This window comes from Papaver somniferum, chromosome 11, assembly GCF_003573695.1.
Source record: "Papaver somniferum cultivar HN1 chromosome 11, ASM357369v1, whole genome shotgun sequence".
NCBI classification, from domain to species: domain Eukaryota; kingdom Viridiplantae; phylum Streptophyta; class Magnoliopsida; order Ranunculales; family Papaveraceae; genus Papaver; species Papaver somniferum.
This window is the reverse complement of record NC_039368.1, coordinates 106135800-106150707: the sequence shown is the minus strand read 5'-3', so window position 1 is coordinate 106150707 and position 14908 is coordinate 106135800. Positions and strand designations below refer to the sequence as shown.

The window sequence follows — 14908 nt, the reverse complement described above, 5'->3', positions numbered from 1 at the left end:
TTCTTTAGTGCCTTCCAAGGTTCTGCGTAGATAGCTAGGGTCTGGAGTAAAGGTTTTGTGGGTACACCTCTGGTAAACCCTCCGGAGACAACACTCCGCCGCTAGGGCCACCTAGCGGTTTAACGGCTTGCTGCACGTGCTAAGTGTAGTCATTTTTATTTTGTAGTTTTGATTTGCTCGAGGACTAGCAAATAATAAGTTTGGGGGTGTTGATAGACGCATTTATGTGTCTAATATGTCTCAATTGTATGTATTGTTAGTGCTCGATTTTGTATTTATTTTGTTATTTTATGTCTTTGTAGGTATTTATAGAGAAATAAGCTCTTGCAGCAAAAATTGGCTCGAAAAGTGGTGTTTTACACCCCAGGATAAAGTACTAAAGGCACCCCAGAAATGCACCGGAAGCACCCCAAAAATGTGGAGAAACCCCAAAAATTACTATTTACGCCCAAAAATTACTATTTGCACCCCATAAGGCAAGTGCTAAAGGGAAACCCGTACAGGATTAGGGGGAGGACATCTTCTTCTCAAATTCAAAACCAATTTTGGCGGGAAAACATTTCACTTCACTGGAAGAATTTCGATCGAATGTTTGGAGGAGTTTTTGTGTGATTCAATCGCTGAAACTTCATGGGTAGTTGTGATATGTCCTAACAGAGCTAGTATGGGTGTTTGTTTCGATCAAATTTGGCTGGATAACTTGGTTTAATCCAAACAGGGAGTTGGAGGAAAAACATGAGCTTGCACGAGTTGTGAGGAATTTAAACGTGTACTGCACGTGTTTGGAAGAGTTGATCGATATTCTGGAGCGTGAAGAAGGTATAGAAGGAAAGAAATACAGCTGCAGACGCGTAGGAAAACGATTTTTGGAAACAATATATTTTCGAGAATAAAAGAAATAATGGGATTAAATAAAGAGATTTTGGGAGATTCAATGTCGCAATGATGTATAAATAGGTTCCTAGGATCACATAGGGGAGGGGAGAGTTTGGGGTCGAGAGGAGAGCTCAGGAAGCGTGAATCAAGAGTTTTCAGAACTCTGTTGCTTCTCGTGAAGAACAGGGAAACAACGACGGTTTCTTCATCCGTCGTAACGGTTTCTTCAAATGCTTGTCACAGTTTCTTCAACTGGTTTGCAACATTTATCTTCATTGTAACAGTTTCTTCATCCTCTTCTGCAACATCTATCTTCATATTTGTAACGGTTATGTTCATCATAACAGTTGAGAGTTGAAACAGTCGGTCTGCAACGCGCATGTGCTGTTGCAGATTTCCTGTTTCACTATTTTCTCTTCTTGTAAACACTTTTTGAGCCATGAATACATATTTTGAGTATGTTTCCAACATGATGAGCCAAACCCAATCTTCCGGGACGATGGAGGAAGCCATTCTTCCAAAAGTTATGTGGTAAAATTTATTTATGCAATTCTTTTATGATTATTTGCACCGAGTGAAAATTGAGTAATGATTTTTATTAATTAGTTGTGTTTTCTCTTGATGAAGTATGCTTAGTTTCGGGCTTTTGATACTTCATTCTTGCGATTAACAATTGATGTTTTGAAAATCTAATTTAGGCAATGATTAGAATCACAATTTCTTTTGATTGGAGTTATATTGTCTAGAATTGCATGATAAAAATTAACATTAATTACATGAATTTTGGTGAATGGTGAAATCCTGAACCCCGGTCTCTCTAATATAATCAGTTTTAATTTGCTTTATTTTCTTTAGTTTTAAAATTTAAATCTAAAAGTACAACCTTCACAAGTCTTGAACGAACTCTATTATTTATTACTACAACAACTTTGAAATTACATAATCAACCTATTTATAATAAACTTCAAGGATGGAGAAGCAAACTAATCATTCAAGATGGTAAGACTACTCAACTGAATTATGTGTTGGGCACAATGAGAATGTATCATATGCAAGTTCTTAAACTGTCTACCTGAACTATCACTACATGGATCAACTCCGAATAAACTATTGGTCGAATCATTCTTTTTAACATAACAACAAACATTTTATTCTTGTAATAAAATGAGCTTACCTAAAATACATGGTGGATTAGGTTTAAAACAACTAACTCATTACAACACAACTATTTTAGCTAAACTTGCTCGGAACTTTATTCACTGCCAGATAAAACTTTGGGTTAAGATCTTGAAGAAAAAATACTATCCATATCATGAGTTAAAGCATGAACCTCCTCGTTCAACAAAAAATTCATACTGGATTTGGCAGAGTTTAACTCATAGTTTACGAATAAATCATAGATTTGGTAAATGGCAAGTTGGAAATGGTAGTACAATCAATATTTGGACCCACAACTGAATTCTTGTGAGAATTAGCCTCTATACAAATGGGATGTTTTGAATACCCGTGATTATCAATGGGTTTCTCAGTTCATAGACACTGAAACATCTCAATGGAATATTTCTCTTTTAAGACGGCTTTTTACTCCCAACAAGTGGATATTGACAATCCCACTTCAAGATACTTTGATTTGTCCTCTTACCCCAACAAGAATTTTTGCAACTAAATCAACATATCGTCACTTGTGCAGTATTAATTCTCTAGCCACTCAATTATCTTTTTTTAGGAGCATTTTGATTGAAGTTCTGGAAATTAAGAATTCCTTATAAGCCGATTTTTTTTATGTGGAAGCTATTCATAATGAAATTTATGTCATAACTAATTTCCAACATATAACTGGAATCCCAAAGACTAATTTTATTTACATTTAGAAGGCATTGGTCATCTCTTATTCACTCGCCAATTGCAACAACAATCTGGAATACCCGCCTGCCTCAACACTTTCGTTACATTCAATAACATTCTTCTCTCAAGTATTAAGTCAATAGTGGACTTCCCCTGACTCTATGATTAATTTTAATAATAATTCTCCATGGTTTTGCAACAACAATCTGGCAGATTTGGACGTATAGATGTAAAGTTCTCTTTCAACTTGCTGATGTCAACCTCTACTATGTTTGGATTTTTGTTAGAGGGAGAGCAAAAGTGGATTAGGGGAGTGCGAAAATCGTGGTTGACTCGCTGGCTAGGTCTAGTTTTATAAATTTACATGAGTCAGACAAATGTACCCTTAGTGAGAACACAAATACCTCACACACGTGCATCAAATGAATGGACCCAACCCTCTCTCGTCTTTTGCTCTCTTCTTCGTATCACCTGCAACACCCACGACCTAACCCTACCCATCCAAAACGTTGAATTTGAAGCTAGTTTCATGAGAAAAAACTGTATGATAAAAAGCTTTGTTCATCTGTTAAGACTTTACGAAACAGATGACTATTGGTTTGGAAAAACTCATCCAAAACTACTGATCATTGATTATTAACCTGGCTAAATTGCGGCCTATGCCACTTAATTGGGGCCTATAACTACATGACAAAATATGGTCATTGGGAGAAAATTCATAGAAACCCCTTATCCAATATTTATATTAATGCCCAATATACCCTTATTAAATTAGTGTTAATTCGGATTATTAAATAATGTTTAATCAAGTTAATCCTGAAATTAACTTTCATTAATCGATAATCAAAACTTGTAAAAAAATTTAATTTTTACTCGATCCAGAATCGATTTATGTTAGTGCATTTGTAAACCGATTCTGGGTTGAGTTTTATGCTTAGGAAGATGTAAACCCAGAATCGTAGTTTGATCAATACCCACATAAACCGATTCCAAAAATTGGGCTTTTATAATGCACATGTAAACCGATTATTCCTTACTTTCAGAAACAAAATATTCATTACATAGTTTAGGAAATTAGCCCACTACATATATATAGGACTCAGTATGGGAATTCTAGAATTTGACACATCAAATGCTCATCAATGAACTTCCGAGCACGTCGGTACAACGTCGTATATTCTTTGTGGTGAATGAACTTTCTTTCCCCACTACGAATTCTCCATAGCCCGTTGAAACGTTCCAGTTGGAATTCAATGAATTCTTATATGTTAGTATGTGAACTAGTGTAGTTGATGTGGGTATAAAAATGATAGCATTACTCATATTTCTAACAATTACGTGCTCTCGCATTGCGCCTTTTATGTAGTTGAATAGAAAAGCCAAGTATCTCCATTTTCGGTTATTGGGGTTCGCGGTACGCCCGTAAAAGAACTCTTTAACTCTCTTCCAAAACATTGAATAGATTTCATCCGGACGTTCGCGGAACATATTAACAAAGGATTTTACCAGACACAAATCTTCAAACGGTTCCCATTCCATTTTCTAGGCTAAGTGTGTGATGTGGGAGTGCTTAAAGAGGTTTTCCTTGTATAGATAAAGTCTCAACGGCTATTTTTTTTTTTTGAATTCAATTCAAACAATCGAATTTTATATATTATCAAATAGACCAATTTTGTCCTTACAAAATCATATAAATTTGCCTCAAACAAATCAGGCTTTTGTAAAGCACATGTAAACCGATTCTCAAAGTTACAGAACTTTTCTTCAAGAAAATCGGATTACATATTTATACATGTAAACCGATTCTCAAAGTTACACAACTTTTCTTCATAAAAATCGGATTACATATTTATAAATGTAAACCGATTCTAAAAGTTACATAACTTTTCTTCATAACATTCGGATTACATATTTGTACATGAAACCCGATTCTAAAGCTGAACATTTGGGAAACTGTCAGAATCGGATTACATATAGTTATATGTAAACCGATTCTGACAGAAAAAATGCTAGAATCTTCCATTTTTTCTACACACATTAAGTCATTCATAAACTAGAAACCAGATTAAGTCATTCATAGACTAGGAGTGTAACCAAAAATAATTCGACAATAAGTTTAAGACAAGACATAAGTTTTGACTCCATAATTATCCATACTTAAAGACATAAACATGAATACAACCATTCATTCATGAACATCCCCACCACGACAACGTCCACCACCATGACCACGTCCACCTCGTCCTCGTTTACTAGGTTGGGCGCTCGATGCACCTTCAGACATCTTTTTGGTAGGGGCTCTCTTTCTCTTCTTATTTGGCTCATCCTCCTCCTCCTCCTCCTCCTCCCCAGAATCATCCTCATCTTGCTCCCAAAACTTTGCATCAGCTTCTACATCTTCGAGACCGTTCAATTCATCAATTAGCTTTTCATTGGCCTTCACATTTTTCCCTTCCCTGATTTCTAGCTTTGCCCCGATTATCAAGTGTCCGACTCGTCTTCTTTGTTTCAATATCAAATAACAAACATTGAATATATAATGCTAAAACCATTAACAAAATCGTAATTGAGTAACAATACGCACCAAGTATTCGAGAGCCGTATCTTTGTCCTCTATAATAGGCCTCTCATCTACTCGTATCACTCGAGTATGCGAAACATTGAGGTACCACGGCATGTAACGCGGAATTGCCTCGTCATCTGTTCAAGATGGACCAACCAAAGGATATTTGTGAAACACTCTGTTATCCCCATAATCACATGATGGGAAAGGCCGGTGAACAATGACAATATCACTGTCATGTGCTTTGGTTTTTGTCTCATCAAAGTTGAAATCCTTGTGCGCCTTTGGGATTTTTTTTATGTAACCGCATTGTCTTGCGACTCTCGACGGGTTGTACATTACATATCCTCTTGGGTGAAACAAAGGCCCATGATATTCACCTTGATCTGGGCACCCAACCTTCTTTCCTTTTCCTTTAGCCAAAGTCTCCTTGTAAGGATCAAATACAACATCCTTCGTCGTCAAGTTGTCTAACTGGCGTCTCAAATTCAGATAATCCATTCCTTGTTTCTTCGGCTTACTTCTGCAGGTGTACTTGTTTCCATAGTGCTCTCCGTCCCAATCCTTGTTCTCAAAAGCCCTTTTAGCAAATATTGGGAAGTGAAAATATATCCACGCCTGCAGAAAAGCCATATTCCCTCCGAGTTGGTTCCTTTGAGCCCTAAAAGCCTTTCTCAACTCCGTCAAAGAGTGTGCAAGGATGGCAGTGCCCCAAGAGTAGTCATGTATTTTGCCAAATGGTTGCAACAACTGGATAAAGTTGGCGTTCACACGGGCACCGGAAACGTCGGGGAAGATAACATCTCCAAGGATATAGAGGACATACGCATTGGCCGTGGCGATGATACGTTGCGGCGTCACCTCTTTTCCCTCAGTACGAAGCTTCTTTGTTCCCATAAAGTTGTTCCTCAGCCTCGAGAGATGGAATATCCTATGCTTTGCCTTGCCTACTAGCATCTCCTTCTTGGTATTCTCCTTATCCCATTGGAACACTTCCTTGGTCCATGCATAAATCTTGTCCCACTCAAGCTCTTGCACGTACTCTTTGTGCTTCACGACTTTACCTTCTATGCTTAACCCGGTAATGAACTTCGCATCATTTGGAGTTATCGTCATTTCTACAAACGGAAGATGTAAAGTATACGTTTACTCGTAGTATCTCTCGGCAAAGGCGGAACAAAGAGGCCTGTCATAACCAAGGTGGCCCAAATTATTGACCACATAAAGTAAACCTGTAGAATTGACTAGATCGACCACTTCCAGAACTTCTCCAATGGTTGATTCATCAGCTATAAGTGGCCATTGCCTCATCTTACTCACTGACGTTCCTGGCTTCATAAGACGAACGACATGCTAGTGATCCTATAAAACCAAACAACCACGATGGACAACAATCAAAACACTACACGGATAATAATGTTTACATTACATGGCACAAGGTTTAGGTACTTACTATGGTATTGTAGACGACGCCGACACAACTGCCTTTATAACCTCATAATACATTTCCTCCATCAGTTGTTATCCCTAAAGGTGGATCATCAGGGCCGCGAGCAAACATCTTCAGCTCGTCGGGCATGTGGTCACCTTTCTTCTTCTTTGGAACTTCTTTCTTCTTACCTTTTCCTTTAGGGTCTCCTTCTTGTTCTTGAACAACTTCTCTTATCTCTTTATCACCTTCCTTGTCACCTTCTTCTTCATCACTTTCACTCTCATCACTTTCTTCTTCACCACCTTCCTTGTCACGTTCTTCTTCATCACTTTCACTTTCATCACTTTCTTCTTCAACACCTTTCTTTCCACGACTATCTTCATCACTTTCACTCTCATCACTTTCTTCTTCACCACCTTCCTTTCCACGTTCTTCTTCATCACTTTCACCCTCATCACTTTCTTATTCACCACCTTCCTTACCACCACTTTGTTCCTCATTAACTCCCTCATCACTTTCTTCTTCCTTGTCACCACCTTCTTTTTCAGTAGGTGTTTTGGTATCAGATTCTTCATGTGTTGGTTGCTCCGCTTGTGGTGGTGGGTCATTGATGATGATCCCTTTGGCTTTACTCCCCGTGCGCCTTGGGTTTCAGTAGGAAGCATTCAAATTTTTACCGTCTTTTCGACGAGGTCCCAAAGGCTTAGGAGTAGCATGGTCATATTTCTTCTTATATTTCTTTTCAGCTTGATTTTTTGCCTGTAGAATACGTATTTAAGCAATAAAAAACAATGGAATAGAAAGCATTTCTAAAGTCAGGGTATATAATCGGTTTACTTGATATACATATGAAATCCGATTCCAAACATATAAAATTAACAATCGGATTTTTGCAAGTGCTAATGTGAACCGATTCACGAAATCGGTTTACTCGATATACATATAAAGTCCGTTTCTGAACTAAACAATCGGTTTTTGTTAAGACATATGTAATCCGATTCCAACAAAATAAGATCCAGGAAGATTGGCTACAACAATCGGGCTATTTATACACTAACGTTCCCCGATTCCTTTTCACATGCAGAACAATCAGACTATAAGTTTATGAACATAATCCGTTTCTAATAAGAATCGGGTTACTTCGTGACTAACTTAATCCGATTCTGTGAACACTGAAATTTTTTGATTTCAAAATTCTCGATTTCTAACCTAAAGCATGTTACTAAAACCTAGTTTAGAGGATTAGGTTGATAGAAAAGTACCTGATTCGACCCATTTCTTCCTCCTGTGCGATACGAGAGGCTTCGGATTGTTCTTGCACTTCCTTCGTTCAATTTCGAATCGCTTCAACAAGTTCGGGATTGTCGTCACTAGAATGATTCATGTTAGTAGCATACTTAGTTCTTGGATTCATCATTTTACGGAAGAAAGAAACGATTAATCGTTTTTGAATCGTCGATCATCGACGGTTTTTGGGTTCAAAAAAATGGAAAAAGAGGGAGTGGAGGAGATTAATCGGTTTTTACGTTAAAAATAAAAAATGATTTTTCTTAGTTAGGTTTATTAAGGATTGATGTGATTAATATAGTAATATTAATATTTTTTTGAGAGTAATTTGGTAGTTTACATAAATATTAGACACCTCTTATCATTGTGAATTGGGTAGATGAAGTAATATATAGGCCCCAATTAAGTGGCATAGTCCCCAATTTAGCAAGGATTATTAAGACTTTACGAAACTGATGCCTATTGGTTTGGAAAAACTCACCCAAAACTACTGATCATTGATTAATCTATTGATTATGGTTAGAACTATCGGATTGTTACCGATGAACTAGATTGGACTACGTATTAAGACACAAAATAGAGAAGAGAGATAATATTTGATAATAAATCTGTTAGGGATGATGAGGATACAAGAAGTTTTCCACTTCAATAATTAGCAGATCAATTATGCTTTTCATTAAGGAATTTGAAGAACTCTTAGAGGTAGTCAGAAGTGCTACATGGGAGAATCTAATTAAACCAAATATCTGATCTCTTTCACTTGCTTCACATTGACCAACTTGATTGTATCACTATTCTAAACCTAACTTTTGTTGTTGTAAAAACAGATTAAATTTATGTTCACTGTTTTGTTTGTTAATTAAAAGGTTTAATAAAAGTTTGAAGGCACAAGTAACCGCTACAGGGGAAAAGAGCGGAACCAGTTCGGTAACACATGTGAAAATTATGTGCCACTGAGAAGGGTAACTACGTCCGACTCATGGAAATATATGAAACTAGGCCTAGTTAACGAGTCGACCACGATTTTCGCACTCCTCGAATCCGTTTTTGCTCTCCCTCTAATAAAAATCCCATGTTTACCATCCTCTTTTCAAATATTTGTCTCATATTACTAATTATTTAATCCCACCTGTGCATCCATTACATACTAGAATTGTTAAGGATCGAGCAAGAGAGAGGAGAGCATAAACGCGGAAGCATTGAACGTCTACATTGATAATAATTCTTGGTATATAATTCTTATGGCTTAACAGCCTATTTATATTGTTCACAAACTTGACGACCACTCAAGGCACTTTCCTACCTAAGATCAAACTCTAAACACAGACACTTTCCTAATATAACTCAAACTCCTTAAAGTGTATATCTCCTAAATATAGACTCCTATATTATTTCCTAATACCCTCCCTCAAGATGGAGCATGTAGATCACGAATGCCCATCTTGGACCAAAGAAATTTAACTTCGGTTTTCTTTCTTTTTTTTTCTTCCAAAGCTTTTACGAAAAAAAATCTTCATATCATAGTTTAAGGACGTTTCGGTCCTCTTCGTAGTTTAAGTACATTTCGGTCCCCTTCGTAGTTTAAGGACATTACGGTCCCATCTTCGTAGTTTAAGGACATTTCGGTCCTCTTCGTAGTTTAAGGACATTACGGTCCCATCTTCGTAGTTTAAGGACATTACGGTCCCATCTTCGTAGTTTAGGGACATTTCGGTCCTCTTCGTAGTTTAAGGACATTACGGTCCCAGTCATAGTTTTAGGACATTACGGACCCAATGGAAGTTTAAGGACATTACGGTCCCATCTTCGGAAGTTTAAGGACATTACGGTCCCATCTTTGTAGTTTTAGAACATTTCGGTTCCCTTTGTAGTTTAAGGACGTTTCGGTCCCCTTCGTAGAATACTTCTTGTACTCTTGGTTTCTTGGTTTCTTCGATAGAATACTTTTTGTACTCTCTCGACAACTCATAGGATTTTAACCTACTATTGTTGTTCTTTTCCTCATCACCTCTTGGTGATTGTTTTTTTCTTCTTTTTTTTTTTTTTTTTCTTCACAACATGAATGTTGTTTCTTTTCCTCTTGTTCCAGTCACACTTTTGTTAGAGTCGAGACTTTCACAGTTCTTTCTTCTCGTCACGCTTCTGCCACAAGCTGTAATATTGCTTCTTGTTATTTGCTGTTACAAATTTTCCACGCTATCAGATTTCGCAACAGACTTGCAACGCTGTGACATAATTGTCACACTGTTTGTAGGCATTTAAACAAACACCTTCTCTTCACTTTTTAACCGAATTAGGAAACAGACACACAGATTCCTAAACCATCTCTGGCAATCAAGCAAACTCGACCAAGCTCTGCTCCTTCTTTCTCGGTCTCTAACTCCGTTCACAGCTCAACGTTTCGTCGCTTCCAACCGATACAGCCTCCTCCATTCTTCTCTGCTAACAATCAACTTTTCCTTCCCTAGCCATTCATCACGAAAATCATCCAAACGAAAAACAACCATGGCTAGCTGTTACATTTTTCTTCACTTCTTCCTAGTTCTCTCTTCTCTTTCTCTGTCTACAACGACCATTTGAACCACACTAGCAGACTCGTGATACTTCTGTCTCTGTATCTAACTCGAATAAATGCAGCCAACTTTTTAACTCAAGGCAGCTTTTCACAGCGTGTCACATGCTTCACAATCGCTGCAATATAAATCATCTGCAGCTCCATATTCTTTTCTATCAATTCTGTCCATCATTCACCGAGAATTCCTTTATCTCTTCTGCTTCTCAGCTTGTTTTATCAATCAACGTCGCCAACACAGATACAGCTCCATTATCCATCTGCTCGAGTTCCGTCCTTAATATGGCAGCAACCGTCAAGTTCTTTTCGCAGTGACTGCTGCAACTTCAAGTTTCTTCACAGCAATTCCATCAACTAGTAGCCAAACTTCCTTTTCTTCTTTCTTTTCAGCTTGTAAATTGAACTCTAAACCTTTTCTCTTTCTTTTTAGGGTTCCAACTTGGACCCAAAACTCCATGGACTTGACCTCTAACCCAAACCATATGGGCTGCGGTTTCTTTTCATTAGACCCTGTGGTAACTTGCGAAGCCTGGCTTTGGCCTTGCGGGAAACACAAGTCACGTACAGTAGTAACCTTGCTTTCATGATATCATCTTCCTTCATCTGGAAATCAGTTTCTCCCTGTTTAACTCGTGCTCGATGAAGTTCCGCTGGAGACAGCTTTATTTGTTCCCGCAGTAGATTTCTTAACAGTTTCAATATCTGCACCAGCACGTCTGGCAGCGTTAACAGTCCTCAACTGTGTCATCGTGATCAACAGAAGCATCTCTATTCTTTGTAACTTCATCCATCTTTCTTATCATTGCCATCATGAATCCATATCAACCACCGTTATCCATCTCCACTGCTAACTCTGTCCATCGCCACCTTACGGGCAGTGCTTCTCGATCAACAACATCACCGGCCTTGACCTAGTTTTCTTAGACATATTGAACTCACACACGTGATTCAATTACCAACAAACACTTCAGCAACAGCAACAAGGCTTGACAAACCTTCAACTTCTTTCTTCTTCATGTAAACAACAACCAAACAACGATTTTTTTTTTTTTTTTTTTTTTTTTTTAAGGACTTTCTCATAAAACTTAAAACGAAACCGATGAAAAACTTCTCTAACTCTCTCTTCTTCTCCTCTCTCTTCCTCTCACCTCGCTCTGATACCATGTTAAGGATCGAGCAAGAGAGAGGAGAGCATAAACGCGGAAGCATTGAACGTCTACATTGATAATAATTCTTGGTATATAAATCTTATGGCTTAACAGCCTATTTATATTGTTCACAAACTTGACGACCACTCAAGGCACTTTCCTACCTAAGATCAAACTCTAAACACAGACACTTTCCTAATATAACTCAAACTCCTTAAAGTGTATATCTCCTAAATATAGACTCCTATATTATTTCCTAATAAGAATACATATAGCTCATTCACAACATTGGACTCCCCTTCCACCATACATTCTCAGAATAAATGTTGATGCTTCTTGTCTAAATCTTTTTATCTATCTGGTATATCCATGATAACGAGAAGGGAAAATTAGGCACATGCCAAAAAAATAATATTTTCATTGTCAGGCCCACAATTAATTTTAGGTATCGTGACACCAATAATTATTTCCGTGACACCCATAATTATATGGAATTATGAAAAATGTTTGCATGACGGATTATGCATCCGCATGACAGGTTATGCCTCAGGGGTACAATTGGCAACACAACTTGTATATAACATATCTAAAAATCCGCGCCTTGGAATTTTATAAACTTTATATTGTTGGAATTTTTTTTAAGAGAACTACGCAACGAGTACAAACAACAATATCAAAAAAGAAAATTCACGAAAAAATCGGAGGTGATCATCATTTTAGGTAAAATTTCGAAAACTGACTACATAACCATTATGCAGCCACAAAAAAAGATGCATAACACATTCTGCAGACGCATAACGAATTATGCAACCATTTTCTCGATTGCATAACAAATTATGCATCTATAACAAGTTATGTAACCATTGTTTTGGTTGATTTTAGTGTGTACATAAAAAATTGATGCATAATGCAGTACGCATCCATATTTACGGATGCATATCGGCTTATGCATCTATTTTCTCGATGCATAAAAGATGGTGCAACAATTTTCTCGATGCATAATGCATTATGCAGTCATATTTTCACGACTGCATAACATGTTATGTAGATATTATTGTAGGTGCATGACAATTTATACAACCTTATTTTTTGTTGGTTTCAATACTAAGGAAAAAGTAGCTGCATAACATATTATGCAACCCTTTTCTGGACTGTATAACAAGTTATGCAGCAATTTTTATAGATGCATAATTGGAAATGCATCCATTTTCACGATTGCATAACATGTTATGCAGACATTTTCTGAAGCTGCGTGACAAATTATGCAAGAATGCAACCACTAAAAAGAATCATATGCAACAATATTACATTAACAAGTGTCTTAAACTAGTAAAGAAGTACTAGTACTAATCTTAAAAAAATAACTTTAGCTTCGAGTTTTCTCACAATTTCCTTTTTTTTTTTTATAATCGATAGCAATACACAAATGGATTGGTTACGTTTCTCATATATATATATATATATATATTCTTTCAAATGTGTCACCGACCGCTACGAAATGGCCAACATTTCCTATCATCAGGTTATAAAAAGATATCTTGTCTACTTACAGAACATTAATAAATTAGTATTAAGCCGTACAGGAGAGAAAACAACCTTATTCTTGAGAGCAACATTTCCCCCCCTTTTTTTTTTTACTGACGACATCTGCTTCTCGAGAGCAACATCATTGATTCTGGCATCCACTGAAATGTTCAAAATTTCCTTTGCCCAATTACCATTGTCAATTGCAGCATATGCTTTTGTTGTTGAATACCTCAGCTTCTCAAGAGAAGCAGTGTTGGGTGGTCTTTCATCCACTGCAACACCAACTAGAAATTAGATCTCGAAACATCAACAACTGAAATCTGTAGACAACTAGCAATTGCTTCTCAATCAATACCAAGATGCTCCATACGAACCAGCCACTTGCTCAATTCAGATATAACTGATCAATGAATTAAGACTATAGAAAATGTGTAGCATATGACACAACAGTAAACAAACTTTAAACCTCCACCCAACTTAAATACTTCCAAAGCTCAATCTGCGGAAACATAGCTAAGTATAGGGGAAGAAAGGAAACATGTGTAAGTGGTGTGGTAGGATATCTCTGGTAGTGCATGGTCATCCACTCCACCGCCATCATAACCACCAGCAACACTGCCACTTACGCTACCAATACCACCTAATGCAATAATACTCTCTGCATCATCCAAGCCACACACCAGGTTGCTTAGAATCTCAACCCCTATTTTTTGTTGTTGTTCCATGCTATGCTCAGAAGAACTAACAGGCCTGCTTTCAGTTCCGTATGATTCATTGGCAGATACAGTTTTTTTCCTCTTATCTTAAACGTTAAACATTGGTACATTTTCCAACCCTATAGTAATTAGTAAGGCTCCAACATTATCAGTATCTACTCTCTTTATCTATACGAATGAAGCTCTAAACCGCCAACAGAATGACCACTCACACATTTCATTTTCAAAGCTACAACTTAACCAACTAAAACAAGTACACCACAACAACAACTAAAAACCCTAAATTTTCAAATTAAAGAAAAAAAAATCAAACACCACCTTGAATCGCAGGATCAATTAACAACTTCCGAATCTCGTTTTAATCCCCTCCTCCTCCTTCCTCAATTCTTCTTGTTTAATTTCATCAAGCTAGGTCTAATCTCTTAGTACAGAGAAACCAAATTCCTTTTCCTGCAATCTAATGAATGAATTACATAAAAATTTAGGGTTTTTTTAATAATAAATTACATAAGAATTTAATAATCTTCGCTACCACCATCAAGAACCCAATCAAGTAATACCATGATATTTCCTGAGAGAAGAAAACGAGAGATTTATGTGGATTTCTAATGGAATGGACTGAATTAATTACTTGAGCTCGATGCAAGTAAAAGGAATTTTTTGAAGACCTGCAATTTCGTTAGCTAACCATTTTCTTCGGTTGAACGATGGTGATGGCGTAAATTGGGATCTTTGAATACTGTTGTGCGAGAAAAGATCGAAGATGAATCTACAGAGGTTACTGATTTTGCTGCTCTCTCTATCTCGTCTCCTTCGATAAAAAAATAAATAAAATTAAACGTAATTTAGAAAAATATGGGCCTGTCCGTAATTTTTTTTTTGGGTGGGCGCACTAAGATTTCTGCGTGTGGGTTTGTGGGTGGAAAAAATTTGAAAAATGGG

The 14908-nt window shown here is 37.1% G+C and overlaps 1 long non-coding RNA gene across 2 annotated transcripts; it reads right to left on the bottom strand.

Annotated features, from left to right (window-relative positions):
* Window positions 1-13116: 13116 nt before the first annotated feature.
* LOC113320881 lies at window positions 13117-14786 on the bottom strand. 2 transcript variants are annotated; one of them, XR_003346333.1, is made up of 3 exons: window positions 14527-14786; window positions 14285-14423; window positions 13117-13522 (listed from the first exon to the last, which is right to left on the bottom strand). It is a non-coding gene; the product is annotated as an uncharacterized LOC113320881 (long non-coding RNA). The 2 variants fall into 2 exon arrangements; XR_003346332.1 differs by having other exon boundaries at window positions 14285-14786.
* Window positions 14787-14908: the final 122 nt, after the last annotated feature.